The 19,581-nt window shown below is 41.7% G+C and overlaps 10 non-coding genes across 10 annotated transcripts; all 10 read right to left on the bottom strand.

The window, feature by feature from the left end:
- Positions 1-3,043: 3,043 nt before the first annotated feature.
- trnaf-gaa (transfer RNA phenylalanine (anticodon GAA)) lies at positions 3,044-3,116 on the bottom strand. Its single transcript has one exon. It is a non-coding gene; the product is annotated as a tRNA-Phe (tRNA).
- A 1,173-nt stretch (positions 3,117-4,289) lies between these two features.
- Positions 4,290-4,363, bottom strand: trnai-aau (transfer RNA isoleucine (anticodon AAU)). Its single transcript has one exon. It is a non-coding gene; the product is annotated as a tRNA-Ile (tRNA).
- A 1,367-nt stretch (positions 4,364-5,730) lies between these two features.
- trnai-aau (transfer RNA isoleucine (anticodon AAU)) lies at positions 5,731-5,804 on the bottom strand. Its single transcript has one exon. It is a non-coding gene; the product is annotated as a tRNA-Ile (tRNA).
- Positions 5,805-7,264: 1,460 nt separating this feature from the next.
- On the bottom strand, positions 7,265-7,337 carry trnaf-gaa (transfer RNA phenylalanine (anticodon GAA)). Its single transcript has one exon. It is a non-coding gene; the product is annotated as a tRNA-Phe (tRNA).
- A 76-nt stretch (positions 7,338-7,413) lies between these two features.
- On the bottom strand, positions 7,414-7,487 carry trnai-aau (transfer RNA isoleucine (anticodon AAU)). Its single transcript has one exon. It is a non-coding gene; the product is annotated as a tRNA-Ile (tRNA).
- An 873-nt stretch (positions 7,488-8,360) lies between these two features.
- On the bottom strand, positions 8,361-8,445 carry trnaf-gaa (transfer RNA phenylalanine (anticodon GAA)). Its single transcript has one exon. It is a non-coding gene; the product is annotated as a tRNA-Phe (tRNA).
- A 2,713-nt stretch (positions 8,446-11,158) lies between these two features.
- Positions 11,159-11,231, bottom strand: trnaf-gaa (transfer RNA phenylalanine (anticodon GAA)). The gene has a single exon. It is a non-coding gene; the product is annotated as a tRNA-Phe (tRNA).
- Positions 11,232-11,832: 601 nt separating this feature from the next.
- On the bottom strand, positions 11,833-11,905 carry trnaf-gaa (transfer RNA phenylalanine (anticodon GAA)). The gene has a single exon. It is a non-coding gene; the product is annotated as a tRNA-Phe (tRNA).
- An 82-nt stretch (positions 11,906-11,987) lies between these two features.
- trnai-aau (transfer RNA isoleucine (anticodon AAU)) lies at positions 11,988-12,061 on the bottom strand. The gene has a single exon. It is a non-coding gene; the product is annotated as a tRNA-Ile (tRNA).
- Positions 12,062-18,551: 6,490 nt separating this feature from the next.
- On the bottom strand, positions 18,552-18,624 carry trnaf-gaa (transfer RNA phenylalanine (anticodon GAA)). The gene has a single exon. It is a non-coding gene; the product is annotated as a tRNA-Phe (tRNA).
- Positions 18,625-19,581: the final 957 nt, after the last annotated feature.

Below are 19,581 nucleotides of genomic sequence, written 5' to 3'. Positions count from 1 at the left end.
GTCCAGTCAATTTCACATTCCTGCAGGATTTTTATAGCATGACCAATTCGTGATGATACCTGCCCATTAAAACATATTGCAAATGCACAGTGACTTTGAAAAAGTAAGGAAACATAAACAATTTTTTTTTATTTTTGGGTGACCAGTTGCACGTGCATTTGCAATATGATTCCATAGTGAAAAAACATCACCAAATGCGACATTCTGAAATCAACCCAAACGAGCGATTGAGATGACCCAGAATCACTGCAAAGCCATCCCGAGTTCATCGGGCCAGTCAATTTCACATTCCTGCAGGATTTTTATAGCATGACCAATTCGTGATGGTACCTGCCCATTAAAACATATTGCAAATGCACAGTGACTTTGAAAAAGTAAGGAAACATAAACAATTTTTTTTTATTTTTGGGTGACCAGTTGCACGTGCATTTGCAATATGATTCTATAGTGAAAAAACATCACCAAATGCGACATTCTGAAATCAACCCAAACGAGCGATTGAGATGACCCAGAATCACTGCAAAGCCATCCCGAGTTCATCGGGCCAGTCAATTTCACATTCCTGCAGGATTTTTATAGCATGACCAATTTGTGATGGTACCTGCCCATTGAAACATATTGCAAATGCACAGTGACTTTGAAAAAGTAAGGAAACATAAACAAAAAAAATTTTTTTTTTTTTTTTGGGTGACCAGTTGCACGTGCATTTGCAATATGATTCTATAGTGAAAAAACATCACCAAAAGCGACATTCTGAAATCAACCCAAACGAGCGATTGAGATGACCCAGAATCACTGCAAAGCCATCCCGAGTTCATCCGGCCAGTCAATTTCACATTCCTGCAGGATTTTTATAGCATGACAAATTCGTGATGGTACCTGCCCATTAAAACATATTGCAAATGCACAGTGACTTTGAAAAAGTAAGGAAACATAGAATCAAATTTTTTTGGGGGGGTTACCAGTTGCACATTTCAGATCACCAGTTGCACATTTCAGATCACCAGTTGCACGGAGGAAAATCGTTACTTTTGACTTTGACTTTTGACTTCCTATGATATCATATTGCAAATGGACAAAACATATGCCTTATGCACAAGTAAAACAAAAAAAAATTATGATAATACAAGTTGACAAAGGTATAGTTTGAGCAAAGTATAGTTTGAATTTTGAGCATGACAAATTCGTGATGGTACCTGCCCATTAAAACATATTGCAAATGCACAGTGACTTTGAAAAAGTAAGGAAACATAAACAAATGGACATAATGAAATCATCATTTTTTTTTTCCGGTTACCAGTTGCACGCGCATTTGCAATATGATTCTATAGTGAAAAAACATCACCAAATGGACATGATGAAATCAACACAACGAGTGATGGAAATGAACAACTATCACTGCCCGGCCGTCCCGAGTTCATCAGTTCAGTCAATTTTGGCCCCCAAAAAAATTGACTTTTGACTTTGACTTTTGACTTCCTGTGAAATCATATTGCAAATGGACAAATCATATTCCTTATGCACCAGTAAAAAAAATAAAATTATGATAAAACATTTTACAAAAGTATATTCATACACTTCTTACACATGATTAATTGTCTTAAAATCGAAACAATTTCGAAAAACGGTCCAGAAAGCACTTTTTTTAGTTTTTAAAGTTTAAAAAAAAAATCACATTTTCGACTTTTGACATCCTATTAAATCATATTGCAAATGGACAAAACATATGCCTTATGCACAAGTAAAAAAAAATAAAAAATTATGATAATAAAATACGAATAAAGTATGTTGATACAGTTCTTATACGTGTGTAATTGACACAAAATTCGAAAGAATTTTGAAAAACGGACCAGAAAGCACTTTTTTTAAGGATGTGTGAAGTTTTTTACCAAATTTTGACATTTTTGACTTTTGACTTTGACTTTTGACTTCCTATGAAATCATATTGCAAATGGACAAAACATATGCCTTATGTAATTAAAAAAAAATAATGTGATATCAAAATTGGACAAAAGTATATTCATACAGTTCTTACACATGTGTAATTGACAAAAAAAGCGAAAGAATTTCGAAAAACGGCCCAGAAAGCACTTTTTTAAGGGGTGATAAGTTTTGGAAAAAAAAATCATTTTTTCAAAATTTTGCTTTTGGATGTTGACTTGGGTTGCATTTCCAACATGAAAAACCCCGGTGGAGCGCACTCGCCCCCTGTTGGATTTTTGAGGTGTTACAATTGGCAATTGCCATATGGCATTTGCCATATACTTTGCACGAATCAACGCCGCTTTGGGTGGTATTGGACATCGTGTAAATGGTTTGTCCAATGCCAATATCTTGCCATTCATTTTTGTCCAATTCAGGGGGGTATTCCCTTACATGGATCCAAGAAAACTCCAGTTCACACTTCATGCAGCCTTGTCTTACGACAACCTACTGTCATGTAAACAATGACAAGAAACTGTCATGTAAGAATGACAAGAAACTCTCATGTAACCCTGATGTCACAATGTCAGATGAAAAAGAAAGACATTATTTACTTTCAGAGAGCAGCGTATCACACACTCTAACCAACTGAGCTAACCGGCCGCTGGCTACAGAGCACAGTTGTTGAGATGCACCGAGCCTCTGCAAGTGCTGGAGCACAAACTAACAAGTCCACCAACAGCATAGCCTGACAAGACTGGACACTCTTGGTTGCTCCTTGTGGCAATTCCAAACAGCTGGGGAATTTGATCAATTGGTATTGTGTTTGCTTAGCATGCTATAGGTAGTGGGATCGATGCCCGCATTCCCCAAAAACATTTTTTTTTGTGGATCCAAGAAAGCTCCAGTTCACACTTCATGCAGCCTTGTCTTACGACAACCTACTGTCATGTAACAATGACAAGCAACTTTCCTGTAACACTGATGTCAAAATGTCAGATGAAAAAGCAAGAAATTACTTACTTTCAGAGGAGCAGCGTAGTACACACCATTGAGGCCCACAAACAAAGCTGTGGATAGTTTCCTTGAAGCCAGAGCATCAAGAAAGAACAAATACAAATGCCGAAACCCGGGATCGAACCAGGGACCTTTAGATCTTCAGTCAAACGCTCTCCCAACTGAGCTATTTCGGCAATTCACTAATTTTTTTTCACCCTTGACAATTCACATGCATGTGACTCACAATTTTGACACTCAAAATGTACATCATAGCCAGTACGGGGATCGAACCCATGACCTTGGCGAAAATAGCAGCACACTCTAACCAACTGAGCTAACCGACCATTTGCTATTTTGCTCAATTGTTGAAATGCACCGAGCCTCTGCAAGTGCTGGCACTTAAACAAACAAGTCCACCAACAGCATAGCCTGACAAGACTGGACCCTCTAGGTTGCTTCTTGCGGAAATTCCAAACGGCTGGGGAATTAGCTCAAATGCTTTGCATGCGTGAGGTAGTGGGATCGATGCCTGCATTCTCCAAAAGCAAATTCTTTCAGGATCCAAGAAAACTCCAGTTCACACTTCATGCAGCCTTGTCTTACGACAACCTACTGTCATGTAAACAATGACAAGAAACTGTCATGTAACAATGACAAGAAACTCTCATGTAACACTGATGTCACAATGTCAGATGAAAAAGAAAGACATTATTTACTTTCAGAGAGCAGCGTATCACACACTCTAACCAACTGAGCTAACCGGCCGCTGGCTACAGAGCACAGTTGTTGAGATGCACCGAGCCTCTGCAAGTGCTGGAGCACAAACTAACAAGTCCACCAACAGCATAGCCTGACAAGACTGGACACTCTTGGTTGCTCCTTGTGGCAATTCCAAACAGCTGGGGAATTTGATCAATTGGTATTGTGTTTGCTTAGCATGCTATAGGTAGTGGGATCGATGCCCGCATTCCCCAAAAACATTTTTTTTTGTGGATCCAAGAAAGCTCCAGTTCACACTTCATGCAGCCTTGTCTTACGACAACCTACTGTCATGTAACAATGACAAGCAACTTTCCTGTAACACTGATGTCAAAATGTCAGATGAAAAAGCAAGAAATTACTTACTTTCAGAGGAGCAGCGTAGCACACACCATTGAGGCCCACAAACAAAGCTGTGGATAGTTTCCTTGAAGCCAGAGCATGAAGAAAGAACAAATCCCGAAACCCGGGATCGAACCAGGGACCTTTAGATCTTCAGTCTCTCTCCCAACTGAGCTATTTCGGCAATTCACTAATTTTATTTCTGTGGCACCCTTGACAATTCACATGCATGTGACTCACAATTTTGACACTCAAAATGTACATCATAACCAGTACGGGGATCGAACCCATGACCTTGGCGTTATTAGCACCACACTCTAACCAACTGAGCTAACCGGCCATTTGCTATTTTGCTCAATTGTTGAAATGCACCGAGCCTCTGCAAGTGCTGGCACGTAAACAAACAAGTCCACCAACAGCATAGCCTGACAAGACTGGACCCTCTAGGTTGCTTCTTGCGGAAATTCCAAACGGCTGGGGAATTAGCTCAAATGCTTTGCATGCGTGAGGTAGTGGGATCGATGCCTGCATTCTCCAAAAGCAAATTCTTTCATGGATCCAAGAAAACTCCAGTTCACACTTCATGCAGCCTTGTCTTACGACAACCTACTGTCATGTAAACAATGACAAGAAACTGTCATGTAACAATGACAAGAAACTCTCATGTAACACTGATGTCACAATGTCAGATGAAAAAGAAAGACATTACTTACTTTCAGAGAGCAGCGTATCACACACTCTAACCAACTGAGCTAACCGGCCGCTGGCTACAGAGCACAGTTGTTGAGATGCACCGAGCCTCTGCAAGTGCTGGAGCACAAACTAACAAGTCCACCAACAGCATAGCCTGACAAGACTGGACACTCTTGGTTGCTCCATGTGGCAATTCCAAACAGCTGGGGAATTTGATCAATTGGTATTGTGTTTGCTTAGCATGCTATAGGTAGTGGGATCGATGCCCATTTTTTTTTGTGGATCCAAGAAAGCTCCAGTTCACACTTCATGCAGCCTCGTCTTACGACAACCTACTGTCATGTAACAATGACAAGCAACTTTCCTGTAACACTGATGTCAAAATGTCAGATGAAAAAGCAAGAAATTACTTATTGTTATTATTGTTGAAATGCACCGAGCCTCTGCAAGTGCTTCATGCAGCCTTGTCTTACGACAACCTACTGTCATGTAAACAATGACAAGAAACTGTCATATAACAATGACAAGAAACTCTCATGTAACCCTGATGTCACAATGTCAGATGAAAAAGAAAGACATTACTTACTTTCAGAGAGCAGCGTATCACACACTCTAACCAACTGAGCTAACCGGCCGCTGTGGATCCAAGAAAGCTCCAGTTCACACTTCATGCAGCCTTGTCTTACGACAACCTACTGTCATGTAACAATGACAAGCAACTTTCCTGTAACACTGATGTCAAAATGTCAGATGAAAAAGCAAGAAATTACTTACTTTCAGAGGAGCAGCGTAGCACACACCATTGAGGCCCACAAACAAAGCAGTGGATAGTTTCCTTGAAGCCAGAGCATGAAGAAAGAACAAATCCCGAAACCCGGGATCGAACCAGGGACCTTTAGATCTTCAGTCTCTCCCAACTGAGCTATTTCGGCAACTCACTAATTTTATTTCTGTGGCACCCTTGACAATTCACATGCATGTGACTCACAATTTTGACACTCAAAATGTACATCATAACCAGTACGGGGATCGAACCCATGACCTTGGCGTTATTAGCACCACACTCTAACCAACTGAGCTAACCGGCCATTTGCTATTTTGCTCAATTGTTGAAATGCACCGAGCCTCTGCAAGTGCTGGCACGTAAACAAACAAGTCCACCAACAGCATAGCCTGACAAGACTGGACCCTCTAGGTTGCTTCTTGCGGAAATTCCAAACGGCTGGGGAATTAGCTCAAATGCTTTGCATGCGTGAGGTAGTGGGATCGATGCCTGCATTCTCCAAAAGCAAATTCTTTCAAGGATCCAAGAAAACTCCAGTTCACACTTCATGCAGCCTTGTCTTACGACAACCTACTGTCATGTAAACAATGACAAGAAACTGTCATGTAACAATGCCAAGAAACTCTCATGTAACACTGATGTCACAATGTCAGATGAAAAAGAAAGACATTACTTACTTTCAGAGAGCAGCGTATCACACACTCTAACCAACTGAGCTAACCGGCCGCTGGCTACAGAGCACAGTTGTTGAGATGCACCGAGCCTCTGCAAGTGCTGGAGCACAAACTAACAAGTCCACCAACAGCATAGCCTGACAAGACTGGACACTCTTGGTTGCTCCTTGTGGCAATTCCAAACAGCTGGGGAATTTGATCAATTGGTATTGTGTTTGCTTAGCATGCTATAGGTAGTGGGATCGATGCCCGCATTCCCCAAAAACATTTTTTTATGTCGATCCAAGAAAGCTCCAGTTCACACTTCATGCAGCCTCGTCTTACGACAACCTACTGTCATGTAACAATGACAAGCAACTTTCCTGTAACACTGATGTCAAAATGTCAGATGAAAAAGCAAGAAATTACTTATTGTTATTATTGTTGAAATGCACCGAGCCTCTGCAAGTGCTTCATGCAGCCTTGTCTTACGACAACCTACTGTCATGTAAACAATGACAAGAAACTGTCATGTAACAATGACAAGAAACTCTCATGTAACCCTGATGTCACAATGTCAGATGAAAAAGAAAGACATTACTTACTTTCAGAGAGCAGCGTATCACACACTCTAACCAACTGAGCTAACCGGCCGCTGGCTACAGAGCACAGTTGTTGAGATGCACCGAGCCTCTGCAAGTGCTGGAGCACAAACTAACAAGTCCACCAACAGCATAGCCTGACAAGACTGGACACTCTTGGTTGCTCCTTGTGGCAATCCCAAACAGCTGGGGAATTTGATCAATTGGTATTGTGTTTGCTTAGCATGCTGTAGGTAGTGGGATCGATGCCCGCATTCCCCAAAAACTATTTTTTTTGTGGATCCAAGAAAGCTCCAGTTCACACTTCATGCAGCCTTGTCTTACGACAACCTACTGTCATGTAACAATGACAAGCAACTTTCCTGTAACACTGATGTCAAAATGTCAGATGAAAAAGCAAGAAATTACTTACTTTCAGAGGAGCAGCGTAGCACACACCATTGAGGCCCACAAACAAAGCTGTGGATAGTTTCCTTGAAGCCAGAGCATGAAGAAAGAACAAATACAAATGCAGAAACCCGGGATCGAACCAGGGACCTTTAAATCTTCAGTCTAACGCTCTCCCAACTGAGCTATTTCGGCAATTCACTAATTTTTTTTCACCCTTAACAATTCACATGCATGTGACTCACAATTTTGACACTCAAAATGTATATCATAGCCAGTACGGGTATCGAACCCATGACCTTGGCGTTATTAGCACCACACTCTAACCAACTGAGCTAACCGGCCATTTGCTATTTTGCTCAATTGTTGAAATGCACCGAGCCTCTGCAAGTGCTGGCACGTAAACAAACAAGTCCACCAAGAGCATAGCCTGACAAGACTGGACCCTCTAGGTTGCTTCTTGCGGAAATTCCAAACGGCTGGGGAATTAGCTCAAATGCTTAGCATGCGTGAGGTAGTGGGATCGATGCCTGCATTCTCCAAAAGCAAATTCTTTCATGGATCCAAGAAAACTCTAGTTCACACTTCATGCAGCCTTGTCTTACGACAACCTACTGTCATGTAAACAATGACAAGAAACTGTCATGTAACAATAACAAAAAACTCTCATGTAACACTGATGTCACAATGTCAGATGAAAAAGAAAGACATTACTTACTTTCAGACAGCAGCGTATCACACACTCTAACCAACTGAGCTAACCGGCCGCTGGCTACAGAGCACAGTTGTTGAGATGCAACGAGCCTCTGCAAGTGCTGGAGCACAAACTAACAAGTCCACCAACAGCATAGCCTGACAAGACTGGACACTCTTGGTTGCTCCTTGTGGCAATTCCAAACAGCTGGGGAATTTGATCAATTGGTATTGTGTTTGCTTAGCATGCTGTAGGTAGTGGGATCGATGCACGCATTCCCCAAAAACAATTTTTTTTGTGCATCCAAGAAAGCTCCAGTTCACACTTCATGCAGCCTCGTCTTACGACAACCTACTGTCATGTAACAATGACAAGCAACTTTCCTGTAACACTGATGTCAAAATGTCAGATGAAAAAGCAAGAAATTACTTACTTTCAGAGGAGCAGCGTAGCACACACCATTGAGGCCCACAAACAAAGCAGTGGATAGTTTCCTTGAAGCCAGAGCATGAAGAAAGAACAAATGCCGAAACCCGGGATCGAACCAGGGACCTAACCAGGGACCTTTAGATCTTCAGTCTAACGCTCTCCCAACTGAGCTATTTCGGCAATCCACTAAATGTATTTCTGTGGCACCCTTGACAATTCACATGCATGTGACTCACAATTTTGACACTCAAAATGTACATCATAACCAGTACAGGGATCGAACCCATGACCTTGGCATTATCAGCATCACACTCTAACCAACTGAGCTAACCCTCCTTTTGGTATTTTGCTAAATTGTGGAAATGCACCTAGCCTCTGCAAGTGCTGGCATGTAAACAAACAAGTCCACCAACAGCATAGCCTGACAAGACTGGACCCTCTAGGTTGCTTCTTGCGGAAATTCCAAACGGCTGGGGAATTAGCTCAAATGCTTTGCATGCGTGAGGTAGTGGGATCGATTCCTGCATTCTCCAAAAGCATATTCTTTCATGGATCCAAGAAAACTCCAGTTCACACTTCATGCACTTCATCTTACGACAACCTACTGTCATGTAAACAATGACAAGAAACTGTCATGTAAAAATGACAAGAAACTATCATGTAACCCTGATCTCACAATGTCAGATGAAAAAGAAAGACATTACTTACTTTCAGAGGAGCAGCGTAGCACACACCATTGAGGCCCACAAACAAAGCAGTGGATAGTTTCCTTGAAGCCAGAGCATGAAGAAAGAACAAATCCCGAAACCCAGGATCGAACCAGGGACCTTTAGATCTTCAGTCTAACGCTCTCCCAACTGAGCTATTTCGGCAACTCACTAATTTTATTTCTGTGGCACCCTTGACAATTCACATGCATGTGACTCACAATTTTGACACTCAAAATGTACATCATAACCAGTACTGGGATCAAACCCATGACCTTGGCGTTATTAGCACCACACTCTAACCAACTGAGCTAACCGGCCATTTGCTATCTTGCTCAATTGTTGAAATGCACCGAGCCTATGCAAGTGCTGGCACGTAAACAAACATGTCCACCAACAGCATAGCCTGACAAGACTGGACCCTCTAGGTTGCTTCTTGCGGAAATTCCAAACGGCTGGGGAATTAGCTCAAATGCTTTGCATGCGTGAGGTAGTGGGATCGATGCCTGCATTCTCCAAAAGCAAATTCTTTCAAGGATCCAAGAAAACTCCAGTTCACACTTCATGCAGCCTTGTCTTACGACAACCTACTGTCATGTAAACAATGACAAGAAACTGTCATGTAACAATGCCAAGAAACTCTCATGTAACGCTGATGTCACAATGTCAGATGAAAAAGAAAGACATTACTTACTTTCAGAGAGCAGCGTATCACACACTCTAACCAACTGAGCTAACCGGCCGCTGGCTACAGAGCACAGTTGTTGAGATGCACCGAGCCTCTGCAAGTGCTGGAGCACAAACTAACAAGTCCACCAACAGCATAGCCTGACAAGACTGGACACTCTTGGTTGCTCCTTGTGGCAATTCCAAACAGCTGGGGAATTTGATCAATTTGTATTGTGTTTGCTTAGCATGCTATAGGTAGTGGGATCGATGCCCGCATTCCCCAAAAACATTTTTTTTTGTGGATCCAAGAAAGCTCCAGTTCACACTTCATGCAGCCTTGTCTTACGACAACCTACTGTCATGTAACAATGACAAGCAACTTTCCTGTAACACTGATGTCAAAATGTCAGATGAACGCTCTCCCAACTGAGCTATTTCGGCAATTCACTAAAGGTATAACCCTTGTTTTGTCACTGTAAAGTGTGCTGGTATAGTCAGTCTTCTGATTCAGAGGTAAACAAAATTCTGTGGCACCCTTGACAATTCACATGCATGTGACTCACAATTTTGACACTCAAAATGTACATCATAACCAGTACAGGGATCGAACCCATGACCTTGGCGTTACTAGCATCACACTCTAACCAACTGAGCAAACTGGCAATTTGGTATTTTGCTCAATTGTGGAAATGCACCGAGCCTCTGCAAGTGCTGCCACGTAAACAAACAAGTCCACCAACAGCATAGCCTGACAAGACTGGACCCTCTAGGTTGCTTCTTGCGGAAATTCCAAACGGCTGGGGAATTAGCTCAAATGCTTAGCATGCGTGAGGTACTGGGATCGATGCCTGCATTCTCCACTAGCAAATTCTTTCATGGATCCAAGAAAACTCCAGTTCACACTTCATGCAGCCTTGTCTTACGACAACCTACTGTCATGTAACAATGATAAGAAACTCTCATGTAACCCTGATGTCACAATGTCAGATGAAAAAGAAAGACATTACTTACTTTCAGAAAGCAGCGTATCACACACTCTAACCAACTGAGCTAACCGGCCGCTGGCTACAGAGCACAGTCGTTGAGATGCACCGAGCCTCTGCAAGTGCTGGAGCACAAACTAACAAGTCCACCAACAGCATAGCCTGACAAGACTGGACACTCTTGGTTGCTCCTTGTGGCAATTACAAACAGCTGGGGAATTTGATCAATTGGTATTGTGTTTGCTTAGCATGCTATAGGTAGTGGGATCGATGCCCGCATTCCCCAAAAACATTTTTTTTTGTCGATCCAAGAAAGCTCCAGTTCACACTTCATGCAGCCTTGTCTTACGACAACCTACTGTCATGTAACAATGACAAGCAACTTTCCTGTAACACTGATGTCAAAATGTCAGATGAAAAAGCAAGAAATTACTTACTTTCAGAGGAGCAGCGTAGCACACACCATTGAGGCCCACAAACAAAGCTGTGGATAGTTTCCTTGAAGCCAGAGCATGAAGAAAGAACAAATACAAATACCGAAACCCGGGATCGAACCAGGGACCTTTAGATCTTCAGTCTAACGCTCTCCCAACTGAGCTATTTCGGCAATCAACTAAATGCATTTCTGTGGCACCCTTGACAATTCACATGCATGTGACTCACAATTTTGACACTCAAAATGTACATCATAACCAGTACAGGGATCGAACCCATGACCTTGGCGTTATTAGCATCACACTCTAACCAACTGAGCTAACCGGCCTTTTGGTATTTTGCTCAATTGTGGAAATGCACCGAGCCTCTGCAAGTGCTGGCACGTAAACAAACAAGTCCACCAACAGCATAGCCTGACAAGACTGGACCCTCTAGGTTGCTTCTTGCGGAAATTCCAAACGGCTGGGGAATTAGCTCAAATGCTTAGCATGCGTGAGGTAGTGGGATCGATGCCTGCATTCTCCAAAAGCAAAATCTTTCATGGATCCAAGAAAACTCCAGTTCACACTTCATGCAGCCTTGTCTTACGACAACCTACTGTCATGTAACAATGACAAGCAACTTTCCTGTAACACTGATGTCAAAATGTCAGATGAAAAAGCAAGAAATTACTTACTTTCAGAGGAGCAGCGTAGCACACACCATTGAGGCCCACAAACAAAGCTGTGGATAGTTTCCTTGAAGCCAGAGCATGAAGAAAGAACAAATACAAATGCCGAAACCCGGAATCGAACCAGGGACCTTCAGATCTTCAGTCTAACGCTCTCCCAACTGAGCTATTTCGGCAATTCATTAAATGTATTTCTGTGGCACCCTTGACAATTCACATGCATGTGACTCACAATTTTGACACTCAAAGTGTACATCATAACCAGTACGGGGATCGAACCCATGACCTTGGCGTTATTAGCACCACACTCTAACCAACTGAGCTAACCGGCCATTTGCTATTTTGCTCAATTGTTGAAATGCACCGAGCCTCTGCAAGTGCTGGCACGTAAACAAACAAGTCCACCAACAGCATAGCCTGACAAGACTGGACCCTCTAGGTTGCTTCTTGCGTAAATTCCAAACGGCTGTGGAATTAGCTCAAATGCTTTGCATGCGTGAGGTAGTGGGATCGATGCCTGCATTCTCCAAAAGCAAATTATTTCATACATAAGGGAACATTTCGGCATTTCGTGTATGATCAGTGAAAAAGTCCATATTGCAAATGTACGGTCCCTTACTAGACGTCCGAAAACATTTGTAAAATTTGCGGTCGGCGTCGGCCCGTGCGGTAGGGCCAGACCTACCGGGAAGTCATCAAATGAACTTTGTCGGACATTCGGTTTCCGTTTTATAAAATAAACAAGTTTTGGACCATTTTTCCGCTATCCCGGAAATTCCCACAAGAGGGCATACGGAATCATATGGCAATTTGGCAAAACATCACGAATCACGACGGGGCCTTATCTCGAAAACGAAAAATATTTCGAAGCCGAAACTTGGTGAGCGTAGGTTTGGCATAATGGGCAGTTGGCCCCGAACAAGATGGCGTCTAGGCCTCAACGGTTTTTGAGTTATGGCCGTTTTTCTGGGATTAAAGGTCCAAAATGGAAGTAGAGAAATTATTTTTCCACTTCAGGTCAAAGTCAAGGAGCCTCCGGTGTCAATAAAAAAAGAACCAGCCATTTATCTATCGTCATTTAAGAGAAACGGAACAATGACAACTTGTTGATGGTCACAAATAGGCGTTTTTTTTTTTCAACGGTTACAGATCCAGTTGCAGGGTGTTCATACGAATCTTTTTAAAGTGTGCTGCGGAGCTCTGCGAGATTTCTGTGATTTTCTATGATTTTCTGAAATAACACACACATACTAAACCCTCCGTAAATAACTCAGTTCTTAACGTAAAGACTTAAAACTCAGGATTATGTAAAAGCATACCCCAATGAGGATATGTGGTGACTTATAGCTTCCTGTGCCAACCGGAAGTGCCATAATTGGTGTCTCAGGGTCTGTTTCGAAGGGTTAAAAAAGTCTGATCTGTCCAAAACTTCATATATGTGATTAAGCAACCCCCATGAACTGTAAATCAGTCATTTTTCCCCCAAAAAATCAAAGGAAAAAAAAATCACACTAAAACACAACTTGGATGGAGGGACGTATTGGGGTGCGTAGAGACAGACAGTGGCTGCAATAGTTAGCTTTGTTGGAGCTAAAAAAGAACCGTCAGACCTAGAGTTCCGAAACTTTAGAAACCTGTTCTAGACCTCCGGTCGATGGTACGTGGTGAGTTACGTGGCTCTAGACGGTTCTCGGACCGAGAAACAGCCTCGTACATTTGCAATACCTTCAATTCATTTTGACCATCACAAAAATGACGACGTTTAGAAAAGTCTCAGAGACGCAAGGCTAGGTGCATTGAAACCGGCTCGGCCCATAGAGACGGACCCCAACGTTTCTGTCCGATAGCTCGTTCAAGGACCCTGTAGCAAGGCATGGAAAAAAGTGGATTTTCAGCACCAGTTAGGGTTTTTCTCGGACACCAAATTACCTATCGAGCCGAAACTCGGGATTCGGGGTCGCCTCACATAGGACTTCACATAATGTCCGAACTGGACCCGCAGCTAGAACGTAACTATGTGTTTTACCTTTTTATTATGTTTTAAACTAAAGGCGCTGTGAATTATGGGACTGCTCTGACATATGTGATAGTTGGCTTCTAAATGAGTAGTAAAAAGTGGGTTTGGTGTCATAATGACATCTAATTGACTGATGGACACTGACTTGCTAGTTGACTTTTGTGCATTTGCAATATGTTTAAACGGAGAGGGACCATCACCAAAATGGCATTCTGAAATCAACACAAAAAATGGCATCACCATAGTCTCCAGACTGTGCTGAGTTCAACGAGCTATCCCGCTTGACCGTAGCTCGCTCGGTCTAAGCGCAACGACCATTAGAAAAGTAGGCCCAAAATGAAGCCTGCCCCACAATGTCATTTGCTTTTGAGTGACAGTGAGAGAACCGTTTAGGTGAGAAGAAAAATTCCACCACATGAATGTTCCTAAGGTCCTCCCGATCCGTGCAAGCCTAACCTTGACCGTGTGGCATTAACCCTTAACAGTAAAACAGTGTTTTTTGATCTCACAGATTACAGTGTCATCTCTCCCAATAGGAATACAGTGCCTGCACCCCTAATTTCAACCTGAAGTCTATATGGGTTATGAATGCCGTATGAACCTGTCTTCGGTACCAGTCCATCAAGCCACTATGAGGTCTACCTGTGTTGATTCTGAGCTTCCTGGACCAACCGGAAGTGGTTAAAATGCCCCTAAAAGTGTTTACCCATACCCTGCCTGCAGTTTGACAGACATAGTGCATTCAACCCTGTGTAAATCAGTCAGTTCTTAACGTAAGGACTTAAAACTCAGGATTCTGTAACAGCATACCCCAATGAGGATATGTGTTGATTTATAGCTTCCTGTGCCAACCGGAAGTGCCATAATTGGTGTCTCAGGGGCTGTTTCGAGGGGTTAAAAAAGTCTGATCTTTCCAAAACTTCATATGTGTGATTAGGCAACCCCCATGAACTGTAAATCAGTCATTTTTCCCCCCAAAATTCAAAGGAAAAAAAAATCACACTAAAACACAACTTGGAAGGAGGGACGTATTGGGGTGCGTAGAGACAGACAGTGGCTGCAATAGTTAGCTTTGTTGGAGCTAAAAAAGAACCGTCAGACCTAGAGTTCCGAAACTTTAGAAACCTGTTCTAGACCTCCGGTCGATGGTACGTGGCTCTAGACGGTTCTCGGACCGAGAAACAGCCTCGTACGTTTGCAATACCTTCAATTCATTTTGACCATCACAAAAATGACGACGTTTAGAAAAGTCTCAGAGACGCAAGGCTAGGTGCATTGAAACCGGCTCGGCCCATAGAGACGGACCCCAACATTTCTGTCCGATAGCTCGTTCAAGGACCCTGTAGCAAGGCATGGAAAAAAGTGGATTTTCAGCACCAATTAGGGTTTTTCTCGGACACCAAATGACCTATCGAGCCGAAACTTGGGATTCGGGGTCGCCTCAGCTAGGCTAACACATAACATAAGAAATGGACCCGCAGCTAGAACGTAACTATGTGTTTTATGGTTTTTTTATGGTTTGAACCGAAGGCGTTGTGAATTTTGGGCCAGCTCTGAAGTATGTAATAGTTGGCTACTAAACGAGTTGGAAAAAGTGGGTTTGGTGTCAGTTTGTATCAGTTTGGTGTCAGAATGATATCTAATTGACTGATGGACTCTTGTCCACTTGACTCTTGTACATTTGCAATATGTTTAAACAGTGAGGTACCATCACCAAAAGCGACATTCTGAAATCAACCCTAACGAGCGATTGAGATGAACCAGAATCACTGCAAAGCCATCCCGAGTTCATCGGGCCAGTCAATTTCACATTCCTGCAGGATTTTTATAGCATGACCAATTGGTGATGGTACCTGCCCATTAAAACATATTGCAAATGCACAGTGACTTTGAAAAAGTAAGGAAACATAAACCATTTTTTTTTATTTTTGGGTGACCAGTTGCACGTGCATTTGCAATATGATTCTATAGTGAAAAAACATCACCAAATGCGACATTCTGAAATCTACCCTAACGAGCGATTGAGATGAACCAGAATCACTGCAAAGCCATCCCGAGTTCATCGGTCCAGTCAATTTCACATTCCTGCAGGATTTTTATAGCATGACCAATTCGTGATGATACCTGCCCATTAAAACATATTGCAAATGCACAGTGACTTTGAAAAAGTAAGGAAACATAAACAAATTTTTTTTATTTTTGGGTGACCAGTTGCACGTGCATTTGCAATATGATTCTATAGTGAAAAAACATCACCAAATGCGACATTCTGAAATCAACCCAAACGAGCGATTGAGATGACCCAGAATCACTGCAAAGCCATCCCGAGTTCATCGGGCCAGTCAATTTCACATTCCTGCAGGATTTTTATAGCATGACCAATTCGTGATGGTACCTGCCCATTAAAACATATTGCAAATGCACAGTGACTTTGAAAAAGTAAGGAAACATAAAAAAAATATATATATTTTTGGGTGACCAGTTGCACGTGCATTTGCAATATGATTCTATAGTGAAAAAACATCACCAAAAGCGACATTCTGAAATCAACCCAAACGAGCGATTGAGATGACCCAGAATCACTGCAAAGCCATCCCGAGTTCATCCGGCCAGTCAATTTCACATTCCTGCAGGATTTTTATAGCATGACAAATTCGTGATGGTACCTGCCCATTAAAACATATTGCAAATGCACAGTGACTTTGAAAAAGTAAGGAAACATAGAATCAAATTTTTTTTTTGGGGTTACCAGTTGCACATTTCAGATCACCAGTTGCACATTTCAGATCACCAGTTGCACGGAGGAAAATCGTTACTTTTGACTTTGACTTTTGACTTCCTATGATATCATATTGCAAATGGACAAAACATATGCCTTATGCACAAGTAAAACAAAAAAAAATTATGATAATACAAGTTGACAAAGGTATAGTTTGAGCAAAGTATAGTTTGAATTTTGAGCATGACAAATTCGTGATTAAAACATATTGCAAATGCACAGTGACTTTGAAAAAGTAAGGAAACATAAACAAATGGACATAATGAAATCATCATTTTTTTTTTCCGGTTACCAGTTGCACGCGCATTTGCAATATGATTCTATAGTGAAAAAACATCACCAAATGGACATGATGAAATCAACACAACGAGTGATGGAAATGAACAACTATCACTGCCCGGCCGTCCCGAGTTCATCAGTTCAGTCAATTTTGGCCCCCAAAAAAATTGACTTTTGACTTTGACTTTTGACTTCCTGTGAAATCATATTGCAAATGGACAAATCATATTCCTTATGCACAAGTAAAAAAAAAAAAATTATGATAAAACATTTTACAAAAGTATATTCATACACTTCTTACACATGATTAATTGTCTTAAAATCGAAACAATTTCGAAAAACGGTCCAGAAAGCACTTTTTTTAGTTTTTAAAGTTTAAAAAGAAATCACATTTTCGACTTTTGACATTCTATTAAATCATATTGCAAATGGACAAAACATATGCCTTATGCACAAGTAAAAAAAAAATATATATATATGATAATAAAATACGAATAAAGTATGTTGATACAGTTCTTATACGTGTGTAATTGACACAAAATTCGAAAGAATTTTGAAAAACGGTCCAGAAAGCACTTTTTTAAGGATGTGTGAAGTTTTTTACCAAATTTTGACATTTTTGACTTTTGACTTTTGACTTCCTATGAAATCATATTCCAAATGGAGAAAACATATGCCTTATGCACAAGTAAAAAAAAAAAAAAAAAATGATAATAAAGTATGACTAAAGTATGTTGATAAAGTTCTTACACATGTGTAATTGACAAAAATAGCGAAAGAATTTCGAAAAACGGCCCAGAAAGCACTTTTTTAAGGGGTGATAAGTTTTGGAAAAAAAAATCATTTTTTCAAAATTTTGCTTTTGGATGTTGACTTGGGTTGCATTTCCAATATGAAAAACCCCGGTGGAGCGCACTCGCCCCCTGTTGGATTTTTGAGGTGTTACAATTGGCAATTGCCATATGGCATTTGCCATATACTTTGCACGAATCAACGCCTATTGGACATCATGTATATGGTTTGTCCAATGCCAATATCTTGCCATTCATTTTTGTCCAATTCAGGGGGGTATTCCCTTACATGGATCCAAGAAAACTCCAGTTCACACTTCATGCAGCCTTGTCTTACGACAACCTACTGTCATGTAAACAATGACAAGAAACTGTCATGTAACAATGACAAGAAACTCTCATGTAACCCTGATGTCACAATGTCAGATGAAAAAGAAAGACATTACTTACTTTCAGAGAGCAGCGTATCACACACTCTAACCAACTGAGCTAACCGGCCGCTGGCTACAGAGCACAGTTGTTGAGATGCACCGAGCCTCTGCAAGTGCTGGAGCACAAACTAACAAGTCCACCAACAGCATAGCCTGACAAGACTGGACACTCTTGGTTGCTCCTTGTGGCAATCCCAAACAGCTGGGGAATTTGATCAATTGGTATTGTGTTTGCTTAGCATGCTGTAGGTAGTGGGATCGATGCCCGCATTCCCCAAAAACTATTTTTTTTGTGGATCCAAGAAAGCTCCAGTTCACACTTCATGCAGCCTTGTCTTACGACAACCTACTGTCATGTAACAATGACAAGCAACTTTCCTGTAACACTGATGTCAAAATGTCAGATGAAAAAGCAAGAAATTACTTACTTTCAGAGGAGCAGCGTAGCACACACCATTGAGGCCCACAAACAAAGCTGTGGATAGTTTCCTTGAAGCCAGAGCATTAAGAAAGAACAAATACAAATGCCGAAACCCGGGATCGAACCAGGGACCTTCAGATCTTCAGTCTAACGCTCTCCCAACTGAGCTATTTCGGCAATTAACTAATTTTATTTCTGTGGCACCCTTGACAATTCACATGCATGTGACTCACAATTTTGACACTCAAAATGTATATCATAGCCAGTACGGGGATCGAACCCATGACCTTGGCGTTATTAGCACCACACTCTAACCAACTGCGCTAACCGGCCATTTGCTATTTTTCTCAATTGTTGAAATGCACCGAGCCTCTGCAAGTGCTGGCACGTAAACAAACAAGTCCACCAACAGCATAGCCTGACAAGACTGGACCCTTTAGGTTGCTTCTTGCGGAAATTCCAAACGGCTGGGGAATTAGCTCAAATGCTTTGCATGCGTGAGGTAGTGGGATCGATGCCTGCATTCTCCAAAAGCATATTTTTTCATGAATCCAAGAAAACTCCAGTTCACACTTCATGCAGCCTTGTCTTACGACAACCTACTGTCATGTAAACAATGACAAGAAACTGTCATGTAACAATGACAAGAAACTCTCATGTAACACTGATGTCACAATGTCAGATGAAAAAGAAAGACATTACTTACTTTCAGAGAGCAGCGTATCACACACTCTAACCAACTGAGCTAACCGGCCGCTGGCTACAGAGCACAGTTGTTGAGATGCACCGAGCCTCTCCAAGTGCTGGAGCACAAACTAACAAGTCCACCAACAGCATAGCCTGACAAGACTGGACACTCTTGGTTGCTCCTTGTGGCAATTCCAAACAGCTGGGGAATTTGATCAATTGGTATTGTGTTTGCTTAGCATGCTATAGGTAGTGGGATCGATGCCCGCATTCCCCAAAAACATTTTTTTTTGTGGATCCAAGAAAGCTCCAGTTCACACTTCATGCAGCCTTGTCTTACGACAACCTACTGTCATGTAACAATGACAAGCAACTTTCCTGTAACACTGATGTCAAAATGTCAGATGAAAAAGCAAGAAATTACTTACTTTCAGAGGAGCAGCGTAG

The sequence above is a fragment of the Oncorhynchus clarkii genome, chromosome 20 (assembly GCF_045791955.1).
Source record: "Oncorhynchus clarkii lewisi isolate Uvic-CL-2024 chromosome 20, UVic_Ocla_1.0, whole genome shotgun sequence".
NCBI classification, from domain to species: domain Eukaryota; kingdom Metazoa; phylum Chordata; class Actinopteri; order Salmoniformes; family Salmonidae; genus Oncorhynchus; species Oncorhynchus clarkii.
The sequence above is the reverse complement of the archived record's forward strand: the minus strand, read 5'-3'. Positions and strand labels throughout refer to the sequence as shown.